The sequence below is a fragment of the Trichosurus vulpecula genome, chromosome 1, assembly GCF_011100635.1.
Source record: "Trichosurus vulpecula isolate mTriVul1 chromosome 1, mTriVul1.pri, whole genome shotgun sequence".
NCBI classification, from domain to species: Eukaryota; Metazoa; Chordata; class Mammalia; order Diprotodontia; family Phalangeridae; genus Trichosurus; species Trichosurus vulpecula.
This window is the reverse complement of record NC_050573.1, coordinates 99,513,804-99,535,499: the sequence shown is the minus strand read 5'-3', so window position 1 is coordinate 99,535,499 and position 21,696 is coordinate 99,513,804.

Sequence of the window (21,696 nt, the reverse complement as noted above, 5' to 3'; positions counted from 1 at the left end):
AGAATGGATCACTGGAAGAATGACTAAATGAACAAAAATAAAATAAATATAGATAGAAGGGACCAAACAAGTTAATTGCTCCATGAGACAACAAATATTAAAACAGAGACCAAAGACTGAAAAACATAAGAAAGTATGAGGTATCTCATATAAAAAACAACTAACTTGGAAAAAATAAAGAAGAGATAATTTAAGAATCGTTGGACTACCCAAAAATCACAGCAAAGATAAAGAGCTTGAATATCATAGTTCAAGAAATCTTAAAAGAAAACTGCCAAGATCTCTTAAAACTAGAGGGAAAAGTGAAAATAGGAAGAATCTCCTGGTCACCTCCCAAGAGAAACTAAAAAATGAAAGCTCCTAGAAACATAATAACTAAAAAATCCAGAGTTTCTAAGTCAAAGAAAAAAAATACTGGAAGCAGCCAAGGAAAAAAAAAGTTTATGTATCAAATAGCCATAGTCAGCATCACTAAAGATTTAGTTGATATGTTTAAAACAGTCAAGAGCATGGAATACAATATTCCAAAACACTGAAAAGATGTAGGCTTACAATCAAGAATAATTTACTCAGCAAAAACAGTATAAACATTCAGGGTAAAAAAGATGGTTCTTTAAGGAAAAACATGTTCAGATATTCCTGATCAAACACCTAAGCTGAGTAGAATCTTCAGAATGAAAGCACAGTAGTAAAGAGGAACATGAAAAAGGCAAATACAAGTGAGCAATCAGGGAAAACATTTTCTAAGGATCAACTGTTTGTATTATAATGAGTATGGGGTAAAGATACAAACATCTAAGAACCATGATGTCAGCAGGAGTCAGGGAAGGGGTGAAATAAGATAGAGGACCTGCAAGTAGTTTTTTGTTATGTTCTGATTATCTTAAAAGGAGAAAGCAGGGAAGGAAGCACTAGAGAAGAAAACTGGAGGATTGATCTCACATAATTGGAGGTTCAAGTAGAGGATGATACAAATGAGGAAGGGGTAGGGGAATTTGGCATCATTTGAAGTGATACAGAGTGAAATCTGGAGGACCAGAAGAACTATTTTTACTGTAGCAACAACATTGCTAAAATGAATGATTTAGATTTAGGAACTCTGATGAAGGCAATAATTGACCTTACTTTCAGAGGAGAGACAATTTAGAATATAACCCACCTCCTGACAGCAGTGATGGACTAGATAGGGAGAATGAGACACGTGTGTTTGGACACTGCCAATGTACGAATGTGTTTTGCTACATGCCAGACAAATTTGAAGTAATGTTTGTTTTCTTTTTGTTTTCCAGTTAGGGGACTGGGTGGGAAGAAGAGAAGGCAAATGTTTTTTAATTGAAAACAAAATTTAAAATGCCGTCAGGGTATGGCAATATTTGGCCCACCAAAAAATAAAATAAAAAGAAAAGAAAAGTTAAAATCTTTTAACCTTCAGTTTCCTTATCTGCCGTATTTTTCAGTAGGTATGGAGAAAGTCCTCAAGTTCATGCTGTTTATGCATAAGCTGAAGGAATTGTGGATGTTCAGCCTGGAGAAGAAAACAAGGTAAGACAGGCGTAGGGGGTAGGGAGGAGAAAAAAGATACTATAACTGTCTTCAAATATTTGAAGGCTATAATATGGAAAAATGTTTTGCCTGGGAGACAGAACTAGGAGCATTGGATGGAGTTGTGGAAAAGAAGATTTAGACTTGAAGTAAGGCCAAGGGAAAACAAATACTTGGAGCTGTCCCAAAGTAGATGGGCTGCCTTAGAAGAGAGTGAGTGAGTTCCCCTTCACTAGAGGTCTTCAAGGAAAGCTGAATCGTCACTGTTGGGCATGTTGCAGGGAATTTTTTTTTTGTCAGTGTATGGGTTGGACTAGATGGCTTCTTAGGCCACTTTGACATTGAGATTTGGTGATTCTGAGATTCTGAGACAGTGTTTGAATATAAACTGGGTGGCATAAGCAATGATTACCCCATACGGGGTTGAGAAAAATTTGGTGACAGTAAAAGGTTTCTGAATGTGCAATGACCAAAAATTAATTAAAAATCAAATGTTTAATGAATCCAAGGCGTTTCTGGCAGTGCTTGCCTGTGTTGCATCTCAGAACTTCACTCCAGTCTTGGCTCTGAACACAAAGCCTACACACTTTACACTGCGCGTGCCCTCAGGCTATGAACCATCAACTAAGCTGCAGAAACTGAAAAGGGGTCATGAGTAGAAAAAGTTTAAGAAACCCTGGCCTAAGGGAAGCTGCGAAGATTTTTTTCTCTTCTATCGTATTCCATCCTCCAACTTTTGCTTGGTAAGGAGTTTGGCAACATTGTAAAAATGTTTTATTTCCAGAATGTGTCTTTAATAGCTTTTATATAGAGTCCACTATGTGCCATGGACTGGGCTAAGTGCTTTATAATATCTTATTTGATCCTAACAACAATCCTGAAAGGTAGATATTATTATTATTATTATTCCCATGTTACAGATGCAGAAACTGAGGCAAACAGAGGTTGTAACTTGTCTAAAGTCACACAGCTAGTGTCTGAGGCCACTTTTGAACTCCAGGCCCAGCTCTCTATCCACTGAGCCACCTTACTTCTTGTTTTTCGTATGAGTTATAGTTAGGAGACCTAGATTTCAGTCATGGCTGTGTGACCATGGCAATCCTTGACTTCTCAGAGCCTCAGTTTCCTCATCTATAATTCAAGTATGATAATTCATTTCAACAAACATCTATTCATCATCTGCTTTGTTCCTGTCCCTGAACTAAGCCCTGGGGACACAAAGACAAAAGTGATACAATTCCTGCGCTCAAGGAGCTTACAACATCTTGTGCCATAGGGTTTTCAAGCTAAGATAAAGTAATTTTTCTAAGATGGTTTGTAAATCACAAAAGCTATATAAGTGCAAATTATTGTTGCTATAAGATACTGAGGAAATAAAATCACCACATTTCAACAAGCATGACAAGTGCTCTCCCATCTTTCTGACTCTGAGGGCTATTGTCTGTTGTACTCATGGTATTATTTAACCATGTTCTAACTTGCATTGCTACTCAGCTATAGCATGCATCTTTTCTCTAATCGGTTGTGAGCTTCTATGAGTCTGGGGACTTTTTGGTGAGGATATTCTTTGTCAGGTCTTTCAGGCTATGACTGCTTAGAAAGTTGGGATTTCACCACTCATAGCACTTGCCGCATCAAATTGCTACGAAGATTACTGCTTTGGATGATGGTCATGAGGGCAGAGTTGGAGCCAGGTTCGATGGTGTAGGGGTGGGGAGGGAGGCCACTGGTGTTCTTGAGGCTCTTGGACTTGCCTATTTGTCCATGGCAATTGGTGTAGTTGGTTGTGAGCTCCTCCTTCACAATATTTTCCCCCTGTTTAAGCTTGACCTCTATAACAAATCCAAATCACTAACAAAAATATTAAGCGGCACAAATCACAACTTTATAGCTAGAAGAGGCCTCAGAACTCCAGTGGTCCAACCCCTTCATTTAATTGAGGAGAAAACTGCGGCCCAGGAAAGTAAGTGATTTGCCAAAGATCACAGAAGTAGTAAGGTTAGAGACAGAAGGAAGAAATTGATCTCAGGTCTTCTTATGAAATATGTAAATTCCTTTTGTTACTACTCATCCTTTTGGACTTCCCTGTAGCTTTTATCACCATCCATCATACTCTTCTCCTTGATATTCTGTTTTCTCTAGGCTTTTATGACACTGTTTTCTCCTTGTTTTCCTCCTACCTATTTGACCATTCCTCAGTCTCCTTTGCCGAATCTCCATCAAAGTCATGCTCATTAACAATGGATGTCCCCCGAGGTTCTGTCTTGTGCCTCCTTCTCTTCTCTATGCTATTTCACTTGATCTCATCAGCTGCTGTTGATTCAATAACCATCTCTGTGCTGATGATTTTCAGATCTAGTTATTCAATCTTAACTTCTTTATTTTGATCTTTGCTTCCCATCTCCAACTACCTATTGGATATGTCAAACTGGATGTTATGTAGTCTTCTTAAACCAACTATATCCAAACCTTACCTAATTCTCTTCTTAATTTTCCTATTACTGTGCTTAGCACTATCTTCTTCCCAGTTGCCCAGGTTAACAACCTAGGCATCACCCTCATTTTCTCACTCTCTGTCACCTCCCCAATCCCTAGTCTGTTCCTATCATTTCTACATTCATATGGAAGGGTGTTCAGGGTGGACTAGAACCTCTGGTGTGAGGGCTGCCAATCCCTTTCCAGGGCTGCTCATCCACCTTTGGTGTCCACCTGTCACCCAACTCTCACCTGTGGTTCTAAGAAGTTGTTGCATGCATAGCAACCACCCTAGTAAATCATCTTGGCAGACAGGCTAAACCAGCTTGAGAGTAACCAGTAGACCTCAAACCCATTGGTGATTTAGTGGGGTGTCTACCCCAAGCAAGTGAAAACTTCCGCAGGTGGAATGGGTGTATGAGAAAAATTTGTTCCAATGACCTCGAAGGTGGTCAAAGCCAGTGCTTTGGAGTGCTTAGAACTTGGTCAGACATTGAAGATGTCAAGGTCATCCACTGCATCCCAAGCCATGGCCAGTCATTCTGACTTTTTTCTTACCACTGGACTTCAGTGACTCTGGTTGAAAAAGTAAGGGTAGCGACTTCGTGCAATTCTGCCTCTCTTAAATCCAAGTCATGTACAAGTCAAGACATGTGATGCCATTGGTCCTTTTTGAAAATTAAGGACAAAAAACAACATTCACAACATCTCTTTTCTTTATGCTCTTCTCTGACACTACTATCACCCTAGTTCAAGTTATCACCACTAATATGCCTGGACCATTATAATAATCTGATGGTTGGTCTCCCTGCCTCATCTCTCCCCACTCTATTATATTCTCCAATCAACTGCCAAAGTGATCTTCCTAAAATGCAGGTCTGATCGTATCATCACCTTCATTCAATAAACTCCAGTCCTGCCTTTAAAACTTCTAAGATCAAATATAAAATTATCTTTTTGGTGTTCAAATACCTTCAAAACATATTCCCACCTACTATCTTTCCAGTCTCCTTATACTTTATTTGCCCCATGTTCCCTTCAATCCAGTGACACTAGCCTCCTCTCTGTTCTTTGTATAAGACATTCCATATCCTGACTATTTTCACCACCTATTCCTCATACCTAGGATTCTCTCCTTTCTTATCCCTGCTTTTTGGCTTTCCCTGGTTTCCTTCAAGTGCCAGCTAAAATCCCACCTTCTATAAGAAGCCTTTCCTAATACCCTTAATGCTGCTACATTCCCTCTGAGATAATTTCTAATTTATCCTGTATATGTCTTGTTGGTACATAGTTATCTACATATTGTCTCTCAAATTAGACAGTGAGGTTCTTGAGAATAGGACTGTTTTGATGTTTCTTTGTATCCTCAATGTTTAGGACAGTGCTTGGCACATAAAAGGTGCTTAATAAATGCTTGTTTGCTGACAGAGCCACTACTACTCTCTTCTGTAACAGATCTGTTAAGTATGCCACTATCAATCGCCTTCCAAACTGATATTAATAGTTACTTTTTCGTTCTAGCTACTCAACCAGTTCTAAATGCATTTGATGATAACATAATCTAGCCTATACATTTCTATAATGTTTTAGAATAAAAATAGCTCAAATTGACTTTATCAAATGATTTGATGAAATCTATACAAATTCTAATGAGAGTGTTCCTCAATCTACCAATATGGTATCCTTTTAAATAGGAAATGAGGTTAGGGCGGCATGATCCAATTTTGATGTAATTTTTATCATTTGTTCAAATATTTTGTTTTTCATTACAAACAAGGGGTGGAAATGTTGGTACACTTGCAGATCCTCCCCACCCCATGAACGATCTCTTGTAGCATGGTAAAACAATTAAGCAACAACAAATAATTCAGTAACCTCATCAGAAAGTTCTTGCAAGATTCCATATCCATAGTCTGCCCAACTACCCTATTTTTAAGTTGTCTTTAATTAACAGAACTCTATTTTCTCTTCCACCCACCCCAATACCATTGAAAAAAAGAGAGAAAAGAAAAACACGTTCCTTGTAACAAATATGCATAATAAAGCAGAAAAAATCCTTCATTGACTATATTAAAAATATGCATGTATCTTATTCTGCACACTAAATCCATCTCCTCTCTTCCAGGAAGAGGTGAAGCAGCCTTCATAATTAGTCCTCTCAAATCACAGTTATTTCACTGATCCAGGTTTTTACAGCTTTCAAAGTCCTTTGTCTTCATGACAGTGTTTTTATACCAACTGGGTCAGTATTTGGCTTATAACCCCAAAGAGATAAAAGGAAGAAGAAATGGTCCCATATGTACAAAAATATTTAGAGCTGCTTGTCTTGTGGTAGCAAAAAATCAGAAACTGAAGAGATGGGTACCATCAATTGAGGAATAGGTTAATAAATAAACTGAAAAAATATTTTAAATATTTTATTTTTTCCAATTACATGTTAAAACAATTTTTAACATTTGGTTTCTTTTTTATGTTTTGAGCTCCAAATTCTATCTCCCACTCCCCTCTCCCTAAGATGGAAAACATATCTGATATGGGTTATACACTTGCAGTCATGTAAAATATATTTCCATATTTGTCATTTTATGGAAGAAAACTAAAACTGAAAAGAAAATAAAGAAAGTGAAAAACAGTATGCTTTGGTCTGTGTTCAGACTCTACTAGTTCTTTCTCTGGAGGCAGATAGCATTTTTCATCATGAATCCTTTGGGATTATCTTGGATCATTGTATTGCTGAGAATAGCTAAGTCATTCACAGTTATTCATCATACAATATTATTGTTACTGTAAATAATGTTATACTAGTTCTGCTCACTTCACTCTGCATCAGTTAGTGTAAGTCTTTCCACATTTTTCTGATGTCAAAATGATGTGTTTTGGATAAAGCCATACTAGTTCTTTGTGTTTATCTTCTCCTTTTCTAAATGTTCACTTCGGTAAGGCAGTACAGAATTTTCACTAGGAATCAAAATGAAGCTCCTTGATTTATAGTCTGCCAACATTATTCTTTTCCTTTTTTCCTGAAAAATTAGGGCATTTGTCCTATTCCAGTCTCGGCCACCTCTTGCATTCTTTCTGATCTTTCAAAGATCACTGACATTGGTTTAGCAAACATACAGCTAGCATTTCTGATAACTAGCATTTATATAAGGCTTTAAGGTTTGTCAAGCAGTGCATTACCTCTTTTTATCCTCACTACAAACCTTGGAAGTGCTATTATTGGGTAAGAGGGCTAAATTTGGAGTCAGGAAGACCAGAGTTCAAATCTCACTTCAAATCCTCACGCTGTGTGACACTGAGCAAACCACTCAACCTCTCTCGTTCTCAGTTTCCTCAGCTGTGAACTGGGAATAGAAATAGCCCCTAATTCATGAAGTTGTCATTGCGAAGAAGGAAGGAAGGAAGGAAAGAAATCATCTGTGATAATGTATATGTGGTGCTTTGCAAACCTTAAAGCATTATATAAATGCTGCTGCTTGTTATTATTCAGACTTTACACATAAGAAAATGAGGCAGGCAAAGGGCCACACAGATAGTCTAAGGCTAGGTTTAAACTCAGCTCTTCCTGACTCATTCTCTATCCACTGTACTACCCAGCTGCTCCAAATCTCCAAGTTCTCTCAGTAATCTGGGGAGTAGTTCATCTGGGCCTGTTGTGTAGAACTCATCGATGGCAGAATACTATCTCCATATTTATTTTGGATTTCAGTTGCCTAGTAATCATCTTCATTTCATCCTTTTCAGTCCATAGCTTATTCCTGACCAAGAAAAAAAGAAACAAAATTAAAACTATTTAGATCTATGATTGTATTCCCAAACATGCTGAACAGCATATTTACCCCTTTAATTCTTCACTTCTCTCCAACATGCTTTAAAAAAATACCACCTTTTAAATTTTCCTTAGATTCTCTCATCAGCTTCATTTCATTATGAATATCTAGTATTATTCCCCACAATATTCTTACAGTACAAGATCATGACACATTTTTTATATACCCTCTACCACTTGCCCCAACTTCCATCTTCAATACATATCTTTAAAAACATTCTTCTAAGTTGGTTGATAAATTCCTTACGAAGCTACTTTGGTCCAGTTAGATAAGTTCCCATTGTCTTCCTCATCAGAATTGTTTCTCTTTTTGCCTTGAGACTATTGTTTTTTGAAGCTTCCTTCCCCTCTGAGGCTGATTTTACCTATACTTTTTAAGACCACGAAATACTATCTTTTGGCTAAACCCTTTCAAATCTGCCATCCCAAAATTTGGGTTCATGGTCAGACTATTTCAGGTTTTGTTATCTTCCTCTGCGATAAATTATAAGATTCAATGTTTACTTCCTACCAAGGTTCATATGATTTCCATTTCAGTAACCAATTCTTGATCTTTGGAAATTAGATCTACAATGTTACATCTCTTATTTAGTCCACATGTTAAGAGTATCATTATGGCCAAGCTATCACTAACTACTCTGCTTTTGGTAAAAGAAGGGAGCACTGGGATGTCTGTGAAAGTGAGGTCCCTCGTTATTACTGTATCATATCTCCATCTCAGGTTTGTGACAATGTCTCAGCTTCCTCATTTCTCTCCTCTTTCTTTGTGTCCAGGTGGTCTCCCTCCAGTTTATTTAGATGAGATTATTTCTACTGTTTTTCCTCCATTTATCTTCACCCAATTGATTCCATTCTGATTTCCTGGATTTCCTGAAGGCAGTATATCTTCTCAAAATAGGATATTACTCTGTCATACTTCTATTTATATTTTACCTTTTGCATATTCTACTTGTGAATCTCTTCTCCATTAATTCCTAATTACATATATGAGCTCAAATTTCTAATATTACATTTGGATAACTAGTTTATCATGGTTATTACCCACTCTTTATTCATTTGTATATGGATATCTAACACCATGGATTTAATTATTGGCTCTTTCTTAGATTTTGTCTTCTTTAAGATTGGGGAAAATGAAAAAGAGGAAAAAAAGATGGAGTAATGAAATAGGATATTGGGAAAGATGGAAAAATACAGAAGTTATTAGCGAGAAGATTGAAACAGGAGAGGGTAATATAAGGGTAAGAGAGGAGAGAAGACATTGGACACTTGGAAGACACAAAAAGGATAAAAAGAAGAAAAGGACAAGACTTTGGGGAGAGGCAGGGAAGAGAAGAGAGAAGAGTTTAGAGCAGGATAAGAAAGAAAATAAGGGTGATTTCAAGGAGAATGAAGAAAGGGAAAGTTGAGGGAGCACAGAAAACTGATTGAGGAGACATGACAAAAACAAGAAATAGGAATAATAGAAAGAGAGGAAAGACTAGAAAGAGTGAAGAGAGAAAATGGAAAGAGACATTGTAGAGAGGGAGAAGAGAAAAGAAAAATAAGTGGAGAGAGAAGGAATTTGGGGAAATAAACCAAGAAATAAGAAAGAAGAACTAAGGAACAGAAAATGATGACAAAAGAAAGGAAAAATTCAGAAGAGAGGGGAAAAGTGAGAAGTGATTGGGGGAGAGAGAAGAGATTAGAGAGAAAAAGAAAAGAGGGAGAAGAGGGAAAGGAGAGATGACAGAAAGTTGATTGAAAAGAGAGAAAGGAGAGAGAAAAAAGCTAGGGAGAATGGAGAAAGAGAAAGAGAGGGACGAAGACAATAAGGAAAGGTGATCGAAGAAAAATGACTGAGAAAGAGACTGGGGAGTGGGAACAAAGAGGAGGAGAAAGAGGAGAGCCAGCTAAACAATTATCATGTGCCTTATCTGATTCCTTTGCCTAGCTCTAAAACATAATTTTCTTGCCCTTAGTACTTCATTCAGGTTTTCATATCTATCTGATACATCCTCTGAGTTCATCTGACTGAATTAATCTTTCGCACACACGAGGCCTTGGCACCCATAATTGCCTCTTAGACAGGTAGCTTTGTCAGGATTTTCTGAGGTCTCAGCATTTTGGATACCCTCATAGGCAGTACCAGGATATTGATAACAACACTTAAGGCCCTGTCAGGTTTCCCCTCTAAATTTCTTTGTGAGGACTTCAGTATTCTTGTCATTCTCAATCCTATCAGAGCCCAGCAGGGCATACCACTAGCATCAGATCTATTTAGGAATCCTTTTGGGGGCTCAGTAGAAACCTTGACAAAATGTAAGTTTGGGAGAACTTTACAGAATAAAAAAGATACAGTCATCCAGTGGTTGGGGAAAGGAGACCATCTTCTTTTTTCTTTTGAGTTAAATTGGGCAGAGTGCCAGAGACACATTGGTGTTGATGGGGAGGGATTTGGGATGTGGCTTTTGGAAATTGGTGAATCAGGGGTTCTGATCTGATACAAATGAATTCAGATGCTGGTGCAATTGGCCAACATGGGAAAGATGAGCTTAGAATATAAGCAAAATCTGGAATCCTAAGCCTAGAAGCACTGCGGCAACATGGATAGAGAGCTGGCCATATTGTTAAAAAGACTTGCCTTCAAGTTCCTTCTCTGACACATGCTGACTGTGTGGCAAATCATATAACTTCTTAGTGCCCCAGGAAACTCTAAGACTAAGTTATAAAGAAGGTGCCAAACTATGTTGGTAGAAAGAGCCCAACAAACAGAAGTATTTGGGATCATAATCAAGGATTTATCATCCAAGGGGATGCAGAGACATTGTGTTGGGGAGAGAGGTACATGAAGGAAGAAAGCTGAAAATGCCCTGGATGTGAGTCAGGAGAACTGGCTTTGAGTCTGAATTCTGCCGGTGACCAGCTGTGTGACTATGGACCATTTCACCTGTCCAGGCCATAGTTTCCTCATTTGTAACATAAGGTATCTAGCTAAACAGTATATAAGATTTTTTACAACTTGGACAAGCTATGAGAAAGGGAGGTAGATCCAAAACTGGGCCATCAGTTTTGGTGCAATCAGGCTAGTCAGGCCATGAGAGCAAATAGCAAATGCTAAAGAGAGTCCAAATTTCAAAGTAGCTTTCCAAGAAAGGCAGAAACAAGTGCTCAATGAAGTATAAATTTCCAGGTGATTGGCATTAGAATGTCTCAGCAGGTGCTGGTGATCCTACTATTAAGATTTCAGTATGCGAGGAAAAAATCTAGCCACTGGGGGTTGAAGTAGATTTCCCAGCTACTGAGAATGAGAGGGGGCACCCTAAAGAGAAGCATGGTATAGTTAAAAGGTCACAGGTATTCAGGAGACAAATTCTGGTGCTAGATCAACTACTCAGTAGCTATGTGATCTTAAGTCACTTGACCTCTCTGGACCTTGGATTTTTCCTCTGTAAATCAATCAGTCAACATTTATTAAGTGCCTACTGGGCACTAGGCACTGTGCTAAGCACTGGGGATACAAAAAGAGGCAAAGACCAGTTCCTGACTTCAAGGAACTCACAATCTAATGGGGGAGATAAAAAATTTGTATACAAACAAGCTACATACAGGATAAATAGGAAGTGATTAAGAGAGAGAAGGCATTAGAATAAGAGAGTTTGGGGGAGGCTTCCTCTAAGAAGGTGGGATTTTAGTTGGTACTTAAAGGAAGCTAGGGAAGGCAGGAGGCAGAGATGAGGAGGGAAAGCATTATAGGTATGGGGACAGCCCAAAGCAAGAGATAGAGTGTCCCGTTCATGAGAAAGCAAGGAAGCCAGTGACACTGGATTAAAAAGTACATGGTAGGGAGTAAGGTGTAAGAAGATTGGAATGTTAGGAGGGAACTGAAGGTCTTTGAATGCCAAGCAGAGGATTTTGTATTTGATTATGGAGGCAACAGGGATCCATTGGAGTTTATTGATTAGGAAAGTGATTTATTTGGACCTGTGCTTTAGGAAAATTATTTTAGTGACTCAGTAGAGGATTTATTAGAGTGGGGAAAGACTTGAGGCTGGCAGACCCAACAGCAGGCTATTGCAATAATTGTTCAAGTGTGAGGTGATAAGGGCCTGCACTGCAGTGGTGCCAGTGTCAGAGGAAAGAAGGGAACATATTTGAGAGATATTGCAAAGGTGAAATCGACAGGCCTTGGCAACAGGTTGGATATGGGGGGTGAGAGATTTTGAAGAATTTGTGATGACTCCTACGTTGCAAGGTTGAAGGACTGGGAGGATGGTGTTTCCCTCTAGGATAATAGGGAAGGTGGGGAGGATTTAGGGGGAAAGAAAATGAGTTCAGTTTTGGACATTTTGAGTTTAAGATGTCTGTTAGATATCCAGTTTGTGATATTTGAAAGACAGTTGTAGATGTAGAGATTGGAGGTCAGCATAGAGCTTAGAGCAAGATGAGAAAATTTAAGAATCAGCAGCATAGAAATGGTGATGAAATCTTTGGGAGCCGATGAGATTGCCAACTGTAGTAATAGAGGGAGAAAAGACAAGAGGGCATAGGACAGAACCCTGTTGTACAGCCACAGTCAGAAGGTGTAATCTGAATGAGGATCCAGAAAAAGAGACTGAAAAAGAGAGGTCAGAAAGATAGGACGAGAACAAACAAAGAATGGTGTTCTGGAAACCTGTTCAGGAGAGAGTATCAAGGAGACTGAGCAACAGTTGTCAACGGTTGTAGAGAGGTTGAGGAGAATGAGGATTGAGAAAAGGCCATTGGATCCACAACTGAGAGATTATTGGTAACTTTGGAAAGAACTATTTTAGTGGAATGATAAGGTTGGATGATAAGGTTGGGCTAAGAAGAGAATAAGAAGAGAGAAACTGTGGACAGTCTTTTGAGATCTATTGCATTTTTAAGAAGTTTAGCCACAAAGGACAAAAGAGATATAAGATGATAGTAGCAATGGGAGGATCAGATAAGATTTTTCAGGAAGAGTAAGACATGGGCATGTTTGTAAGCAGTGAGGAATGAGCCAATAGATAGGAAGAGATTAGAAATACATGAGGTTGTTGTTCATCCTTCATTTTCAAAGAGGACCAATGGCGTCACGGAATAATGTCTTGAATTGTTTGTGAATTAGATTTAAATGAGGAAAAGTTGCACAAAGTCATCAGTCTCACCCTCTCTTCCAAAGTAATCAAAGTCCAGTGGCAAGATAAAAGTTAGCATGACTGGCAGTGGCCTGGGATGCAGTGGATGACCTTGGTGTCTTCAATATCTGATCAAGCTCTAAGTTCTCCACAGCACCTGATTCAGCCACTTTCATGGTCATTGGAACAAATTCTTTTCATCCATCCATTCCACCAGGGGAAGTCTTCACATGCTTGGGGCAGACATCACCCTAACTTACTGATGAGTTTTAGACCTATCTATTAACTTCAACCTAGTTTAGCCTGTCTGCTGAGATGGTTTTTACCAGGTTGTTGCTGATGCACATGCTACAGCTTCTTGGAGTCACAAATGGGAGTTGGGTGACAGGTAGACAGCAAAGGTAGATGAGCAGCTCTGAAAAGGTTTCAGCAATCCCCCATACAAGAGGTGCTAGTCCTCCCTGAACATCCTTTGCAAACCAAAAGGAGGCAATCTATCGGAGGAGACAGAGTGAGATGAGATTTTGAGGGGTTAGCCTTGGAAAGGAGTAAGTCCACTTCATCATGTGAGACAGGGGTAAAAGAAGAGATAGTAGAGGAAGCCATACAATTGCTGGGAGATGAGCAAGCGGTGCTTAAGGCAAATGGCTTCAATTTTTTTGTCATATATGAGGCAAGGTCCTCAGCTGAGAGAACTGGGGGAGTAGGAGCTAGGGGAGGTGTGAGGAGGGATGAAAAAGTCTAGAAAAGACAGGGTGGAGAGTGGGATAGTGAATTGATAAGACAGGAATAGTAGGATTTTTAGGGTAGCTAAGTGGTGTAGTAGATAAAGTGCCAGGCCTGGAGTCAGAGAGACTCATCTTGAGTTCAAATCTGGCCTCAGATACTTAATAGCTGTGTGAACCTGTGCAAGTCACTTCACCTTGTTTGCCTCAATTTCCTCATCCCTAAAATGAACTGGAGAAGGAAATGGCAAACCACTTCAGTATCTTTGCCAAGAAGACCTCAAATGGGGTCATGAAGAGTTGGACATGATTGGAATATGACTGAACAACGTAGCAGGATTACCTAGCAGCAGTGAGGACTTAATTAAGGTTATAAAACATAAATTTATAGTGGACTCTATCAGAAAAGATGTGTGATTTTTTTTTCCACTTTGATTCAGCAGTATGTGTAGGAGCAAAGGCAGTAAATGTTGGGAGTGGTAAATGAAGTTTGACTAAATGATTTCTAACATTCCTTCTAATGCGGCTTCTATAATTCTGACTCTAAGCCTACCTATCTTCCTATCTACCTACCTAATGGAGTTCAATTTCCATGTTCTCCTCTCTGTTTTGTTGAGATTCCCAATGTTTAGTATAGCTGACTGAATTAATTTAATCTCTTTATCTTTAACCCCATTCATTTCTTTTTTTCTAAAATGGACATAAGGATCCCATCCTATACTTCACAGTATTTATGTAGGGATCAAATGAGTCCTCATGTATGTAACTATATTATTACTGTCTATCCTACCTCTGAGAATCCTGCCCTTGAAGGTGATTAAAGGGACTTTGGAGGTTATCTAATCTAAGATTGCAGAACTCCAGTAATGAGGAGCTCACTGCCTTCTAAGTAAATCCATTCCACTTCAGTAAAAGTAATTGTTAGGAAGTTTTTTCTTCGTATTTATCAAATTGAAATTTGCCTACCTGCAACTTCCATACTTAACCTTCTGGTACCAAGCAGATGTTTAGTGTATCTTCCATATAGTTGTCTTTTGATACGTCATACAACCCTCTAAGATTTTTCTTCTCCAGCCTAAACATTTTCAGTTACTTCTATTAGTCTTATGGATGGTCTCAAGACTCTTCACCTTCTGGATCATCTACTTAGTAACCTTCTACTGGATGACACCCAATTTATCAATTTACTACTTGAAATATGGTGCCTGATACAACATAATCCTTCAGATGGGCATATGACTGGGCCAGAGTCTAGTAGGCCTCCAGGACTATCACCTCCATAATCCTAAATAACAATAATGTCAAAACATCATGGTGGGAAGTGGAAACTTTGAGCAACTACTTGCACAGTGAAGATGATGATGATCATGATGATGATGGTGATGATAATGGTGGTGATGATAATGGTGACAATAATAATGATAAAGAATGAATGAATGAAAAGCTTTTATTAAGTACCTACTGTATGCCAAATACTTTGTTAAACACTGGGGCTAGAAATACAAAAGCAAAAACAGTGTTTAGCCCCAAGGAGCTTATAATCTGATAGTGGAGACAATTAGTAGGGTCAAGAGAAGAGTATTTTGGCTAGGAAGTTACCAGAATGTTAACTGGAACCATAGGTAAGCCGATTACCATAACTTTTCCAGGAGGAATATTAGTGATGATGGCAATGATGACTATATAATAATAAGCACTGAGGAAGCAAAGCAAAAGTGAAAACAGTCCAAGCCCTGGAGGAACAATTCACAGTTCACCAGCCTAGGTCTCTACCTCAAGTGCCTGGGGGTGGAGTGGGGGCACAGAAATGGCTTCAGATAGATTCTAGGCTCTTTCCCTCAGGCTTAGGCAATGCTATAAAGCCTTCCTGCACCCAACCCATGCTCATGGTGTCCTGTCCTGTTTCCTCTGTCCCTCCACTCTTCTGCAGAATTTTTTTGCATCACAGTGCTGCCCTGGCACTGGCCATCTAGACTCCAGCAAATTTTAGCAGCCTTGAACCTGTATCTTGACAGCACTGGAAAGAGAAAGGGGGAACTAGGTGTAGGGTTGGTTGGGTTTTATTGCAAGCATGTAGGTTGGGTCCTTGGGTCAGCTAATGCTGCCTCAGTGGTGGTAGGGCATGGTGGGTGGTAAGGCAGGGAATGCTGAGTGAGCTCAAGATAGGTGTCAGTTAATGGGTTCCAGGTGCATTAGATCATGGAAACAGCTGAAGTAACTGTTGAAACAGCTGAATTTTTGGTAGATAATTTGTTTTAGAAAGGTTTAAGGGTCAGTATCAGTGAAAATGTCTAGTCCTCCACCTTGTTGTTAATATATGCCTAGTGCTAAGCACAGTGCTTGGCACATAGTAAGTTCTTAATAATATGACCCAGAAATCTTATCATCTAGCTATTAGGTGAAAGAATCATGATTACTGCTCAGGTCCATTTCTATTTTTTAATTCCTTCTCCGAAGTCCAGAAGGATATTTGAAAATGTTTGGATGATTGATAAATTTTTCAGTTTGGCTTCCCATTAAAAAAAAACACTCAAGCAATTGTGTCCAAACAATCAATCATCCAGATGCTTCCCCTCCTTGTCACCAAACAATTGGTTTGATCTCTTCTTTTTCCTCCCCACCAAATTAGCTAAATTTACTTTATTACATAACAAGCTTCATGAGGGAAGGACTATGTTTTATATATTCTCTATATCTCTTCCATCCTGTAGCACAAGTGCTTTGCATACAATAGTTAAGTGTGTTTGTTGAATGATTGAATGAATGAATGAACAAACAAATTAAGTGATATAGTTTCTACCACATTTGGGGTGCAAAAACAGCTTTCCAATTTACCTTTCCACCCCACTTGAACTTCAACAGGTCATCTTATTGAATTCTCTACAGTATTTTACTTCTCCTAAAGAAAAAGTTGCCAAGAAAACTTGGGACTCAAGAGGTTTCCGTGAAATTCAAAGTAAGCAATTAAAATTGGTATCTGAACTCTAAGAAGCATCCTTGAACCTTGCTCAATCTCTAAACCTCTTAAGGTCACAGGCAAATTGAATATTCATCTCTCTATGTGGCTTCTCCCAGCCCCCACCTCATTTTCCCTCAGCTCTCTTTAAAGATTGACACATGTGGTTTCATTCTGAGCATATCAATCTTCGCTTTAGACTATGTTTCGTAGAGAGTTTCATGCTTTCATACAAGGGAGGTTTCACTGGGGATTTACTAAATCATAACCCCACTTGTCTCTCTATCCATTGACATATTTTCAACTTGTCAGCTAAATCAGGTAAATGATTCTTCATTCCAAAAATTGAATCTAGCCTGAATTTCCGTGTTATACAGAGCATATTGGTGGACTATGGGTTACTAAATGACCCACATTGCCTTAGCAGGTTAGTAACTGAAGGAATTAAAATGCCATTATCTGGTTCTCTCCTCCTCTCTCCATCTCTATTTTGTTGGCACATGAAATATTATTCATATTTCCCCTCTAATAAGCCCCATTTTTCTCTCAGTGTTTGGGTATGATATTAATAGGAAGGGAATAGAGCTTAGAATACTTTCTCTCCTGCACTCTGACTACTGACCTCTCTGGCTTCCTTTAAATCCCAACTAAAATTCTGCTTTCTATAGAAGTCTTCCCTAACACTTCTTAATTTCAATGCCTTCTTTCTGTTAATTGTGTCATGTAAATCCTGTCTATAGCTTGCTTTTTGCATATTTGTTTGTATGTTGTATCCACCATTAGATTATAAATACCTTGAGTAGAAGGGATGATCTTTTCCCCTTTTTTTGTATCCGTAGCACTTAGCAGTGCACCTGGCACGTAGTAGATGCTTAATAAGTGTTTACTGGTTGCTTGATTGGTTAGTGCTACTGACTTTTGCCTCACAAAATTTGGCTCTTTGATATAACAGGGAACAATTTCCTAACAATGAGAGCATTATAAAAGTAGTGAGGGCTTCCCTGTGAGGAAGTGAATCTCCCATCAATGGAGAGCTTAAAGAATAGTCTGGTTGACTACTGCTTATCAAGGATATTATAGAGAAGGGTCCAGTTTAGATACAGGTCAAATCAAATGTTGTCTAATCTCCTTCCCCACTCTAAGCACTGTGATTTACCAAGAGTTACATGTCTATTAGTTCACATAATCCTCATATCAACCCACTGAAGAAGGCAAGGCAGGCATTATTTGTTATCCACATTTTATAGAGGAGCAGACTGAGACTCAGAGAAATTCGATTATTTCTTCACAGCCACATAAGTAATTAATGGCAGACAAGGGTCATGAACACAAATCTTCTGTCCTCAAGTCCAGTGGGTTTTCCAATACACAAATTATTTGATTGTAAGTGGTAGATGAGATCCCCAAACCATATGGGCTCAAAATGAGTCCAGTAACAATCTAGCTAAATGAAAAAGAAACATAAAGAATGTTAATTTATAATCCAAAGAGGTGTGCATGTGTATGTGTGTGTGTTTTAAAGGCAATTGGTTATTAATTCTACTGAATGTACCTAATTATTATTTCTGTGGTATTCTTCCCACTCAGTGACTTTTCACATCTTCTAAATCCAGCAGAACAAACACATCCAAGGTACAAATTATATGTAATGAAAAGTCATACGTATAATATATACATCCATATCTCTATATTTATACTCTTTAATTGATCAAAATTACATATTGGGCTAGTTTCTTATGCAATGACCTACAAATATTAACTGTCCTTTAACATCCAACCTAATGACAAAATCTCGCCACAGTTCTCACTCCTGTATAGACAACCTGGGAGCTTCCAGCAACTCAAACAATTACTCAGGCATCAGTGAATTGAAGAAGATTAATCAATGTTTTCAGTTGGCAGATTTAGCTCAGGAAGGAGCATAGGCTCCACACCCTTAGATGCATCCTTACCATATTTTGCAGACATTCCAAGATTAAGAAAGACTGGCCCAATTTGATTATATATTAGATTTCATAGTGAGGCAAACTAGTCTTGCCATGGGATGGAAGAAGGTGCTAACCTATGGAGTTAAAGATTCATAACAAATCACGGTCATCAACTTGGTTATACTTAGAGGATGAGGGAGAATGGGGACATAAAATTATCTGCTGTCTCTCCCCTCTGTGCCCTCCCCCAAAAAAGGGAAAAGTCACCAGCCATTTTAAGAGGTTGAGAGATAAATGGGGCAGTTAGGTGGTACAGTGAGTAGAGCACCAGCCCTGGAGACAGGAGGAACTGGGTTCAAATCCAGCCTCAGATGCTTGACACGTACTAGCTGTGTGACCTTGGGCAAGTCACTTAACCCCAATTGCCCTGCCAAAAAACAAAAACAAACAAAAAAATAAAACAAAAAAGAGGTTGAGAGATAAGGAAATATATTCACAACAAAATATAGATATTTTTCTCCCACAAACCCAGCAAATAGTATCCAGAAGATTGATTTTCCTGCCCCTTCCAAAAAGACAGACTCTAGGCTTAGAATCAAACATGATTTTTAGTGTTCTATAAAAAAGTTATGATAACTTACAATGATCAGAAGCCATTGATGTCTAATAGTGCGAAGTGAGTTGCCAGTTGGGTTCTGTGTGATATAGGAAGGTCATGTAGTGGAGGAAAATTAGGACATGTTGCTATGATCAATCACAGTTAATTAAAGTGGGGAGAGACCACAATGGATTCCAAAAACGTAGATATTATTATGAGGATGGTTTTAAATAATTGCATGCTCTATGTGAGTCCACAACACAACACAGTTAAGTCAAAAAAACAATTATTTGTTAATTGATTACTTTGTGCCAAATATTTCATTAAGGAGTAGGAATACAAAGAAAGCTAAGTGAACTAACAAAATCTTTTTTTTTTTTTGCTTTTTCTTAAATCATTATTTATTTATTTATTTATTTAATATTTTTAGTTTTCAGCATTAATTTTCACAAGAGTTTGAATTACAAATTTTCTCCCCATTTCTACCCTCCCCCCCACTCCAAGATGACATATATTCTGATTGTCCCATTCCTCCCTTCTGTCACCCCACTTCCCCCATCCCTTTTTTCCTTACTTTCTTGTAGGGCAAGATACATTTCTATGCCCCATGGCCTGTATATCTTATTTCCCAGTTGCATGCAAAACCTTTTTTTTTGAACATCTTCTTTTAAAACTTTGAGTTCCAAATTCTCTCCCCTCTTCCCTCCCAACCCACCCGCCCTAAGAAGGCAAGCAATTCAACATAGGCCACATGTGTATCATTATGCAAAACCCTTCCACAATACTCATGTGGTGAAAGACTAACTATATTTTGCTCCTTCCTATCCTATCCCCCTTTATCCAATTTTCTCCCTTGACCCTGTCCCTTTTCAAAAGTGTTTGTTTTTGATTACCTCCTCCCCCTATCTGCCCTCCCTTCTATCATCCCCCTTTTTTTATCTTCTTCCTCCTTCTTTCCTGTGGGGTAAGATGCCCAATTGAGTGTGTATGTTATTCCGTCCTCAAATCAAATCCAAAGAGAGCAAGATTCATTCATTCCCACTCACCTTCCCCCTCTTCTTTCTCAACAGAACTGATTTATCTTGCCACTTTTATGTGAGATAATTTACCCCATTCTATCTCTTCCTTTCCCCCCTCTCAATATATTCCTCTCTCATCCCTTAATTTGATTTTTTTAGATATCATCCCTTTATATTCAACTCACCCTGTGCATATATATATACACAAATATATATACACATACATGTATGTGTATATATAAACACATACACACACGCATATATATATTATATAATATATTATATATTGTAATATATAATATATTATATAATATATATATTCCCTTTAGCTACCCTAATACTGAGGTCTCATGAATTATATACATCATCTCTCCATGTAGAAATGTAAACAAAACAGTTCAACTTTAGTAAGTCCCTTGTGATTTCTCTTTCTTGATTACCTTTTCATGCTTCTCTGGATTCTTGTATTTGAAAGTCAAATTTTCTATTCAGCTCTGGTCTTTTCACTGAGAAAGCTTGAAAGTCCTCTACTTTATTGAAAATCCATATTTTGCCTTGGAGCACGATACTCAGTTTTGCTGGGTAGGTGATTCTTGGTTTCAATCCTGACCTCTGGAAAATCATATTCCAAGCCCTTTGATCCCTTAATGTAGAAGCTGTTAGATCCTGTGTTATTCTGATTGTGTTTCCACAATACTCAAATTGTTTCTTTCTAGCTGCTTGCAGTATTTTCTCCTTGATCTGGGAACTCTGGAATTTGGCAACAATATTCCTAGGAGTTTTCTTTTTGGGATCTTTTTGAGGAGGTGATATGTGGATTCTTTCAATTTCTATTTTTCCCTCTGGCTCTAGAATATCAGGGCTGTTTTTCTTGATAATTTCTTGAAAGATGATATCTAGGCTCTTTTTTTGATCATGGCTTTCAGGTAGTCCAATAATTTTTAAATTATCTCTGCTGGATCTATTTTCCAGGTCAGTGGTTTTTCCCAATGAGATATTTCACATTGTCTTCCACTTTTTCATTCCTTTAGTTCTGTTTTATAATATCTTGATTTCTCATAAAGTCACTAGCTTCCATTTGCTCCAATCTAATTTTGAAGGTAGTATTTTCTTCAGTGGTCTTTTGGACCTCCTTTTCCATTTGGCTACTTCTGCCTTTCAATGCATTCTTCTCCTCATTGGCTTTTTGGAGCTCTTTTGCCATTTGAGTTAGTCTATTTTTTAAGGTATTATTTTCTTCAATTTTTTTTGGGTCTCCTTTAGCAAGTCATTGACTTGTTTTTCATGGTTTTCTCACATCACTCTCATTTCTCTTCCCAATTTTTCCTCTACTTCTCTAACTTGCTTTTCCAAATCTTTTTTGAGCTCTTGATGACCTGAGACCAGTTCAGGTTTTTCTTGGAGGCTTTTGATACAGGCTGTTTGACTCTGTTGACTTCTTCTGGCTGTATGTTTTGGTCTTCTTTGTCATCAAAGAAAGATTCCAAAGTCTGAGTCTGAATCT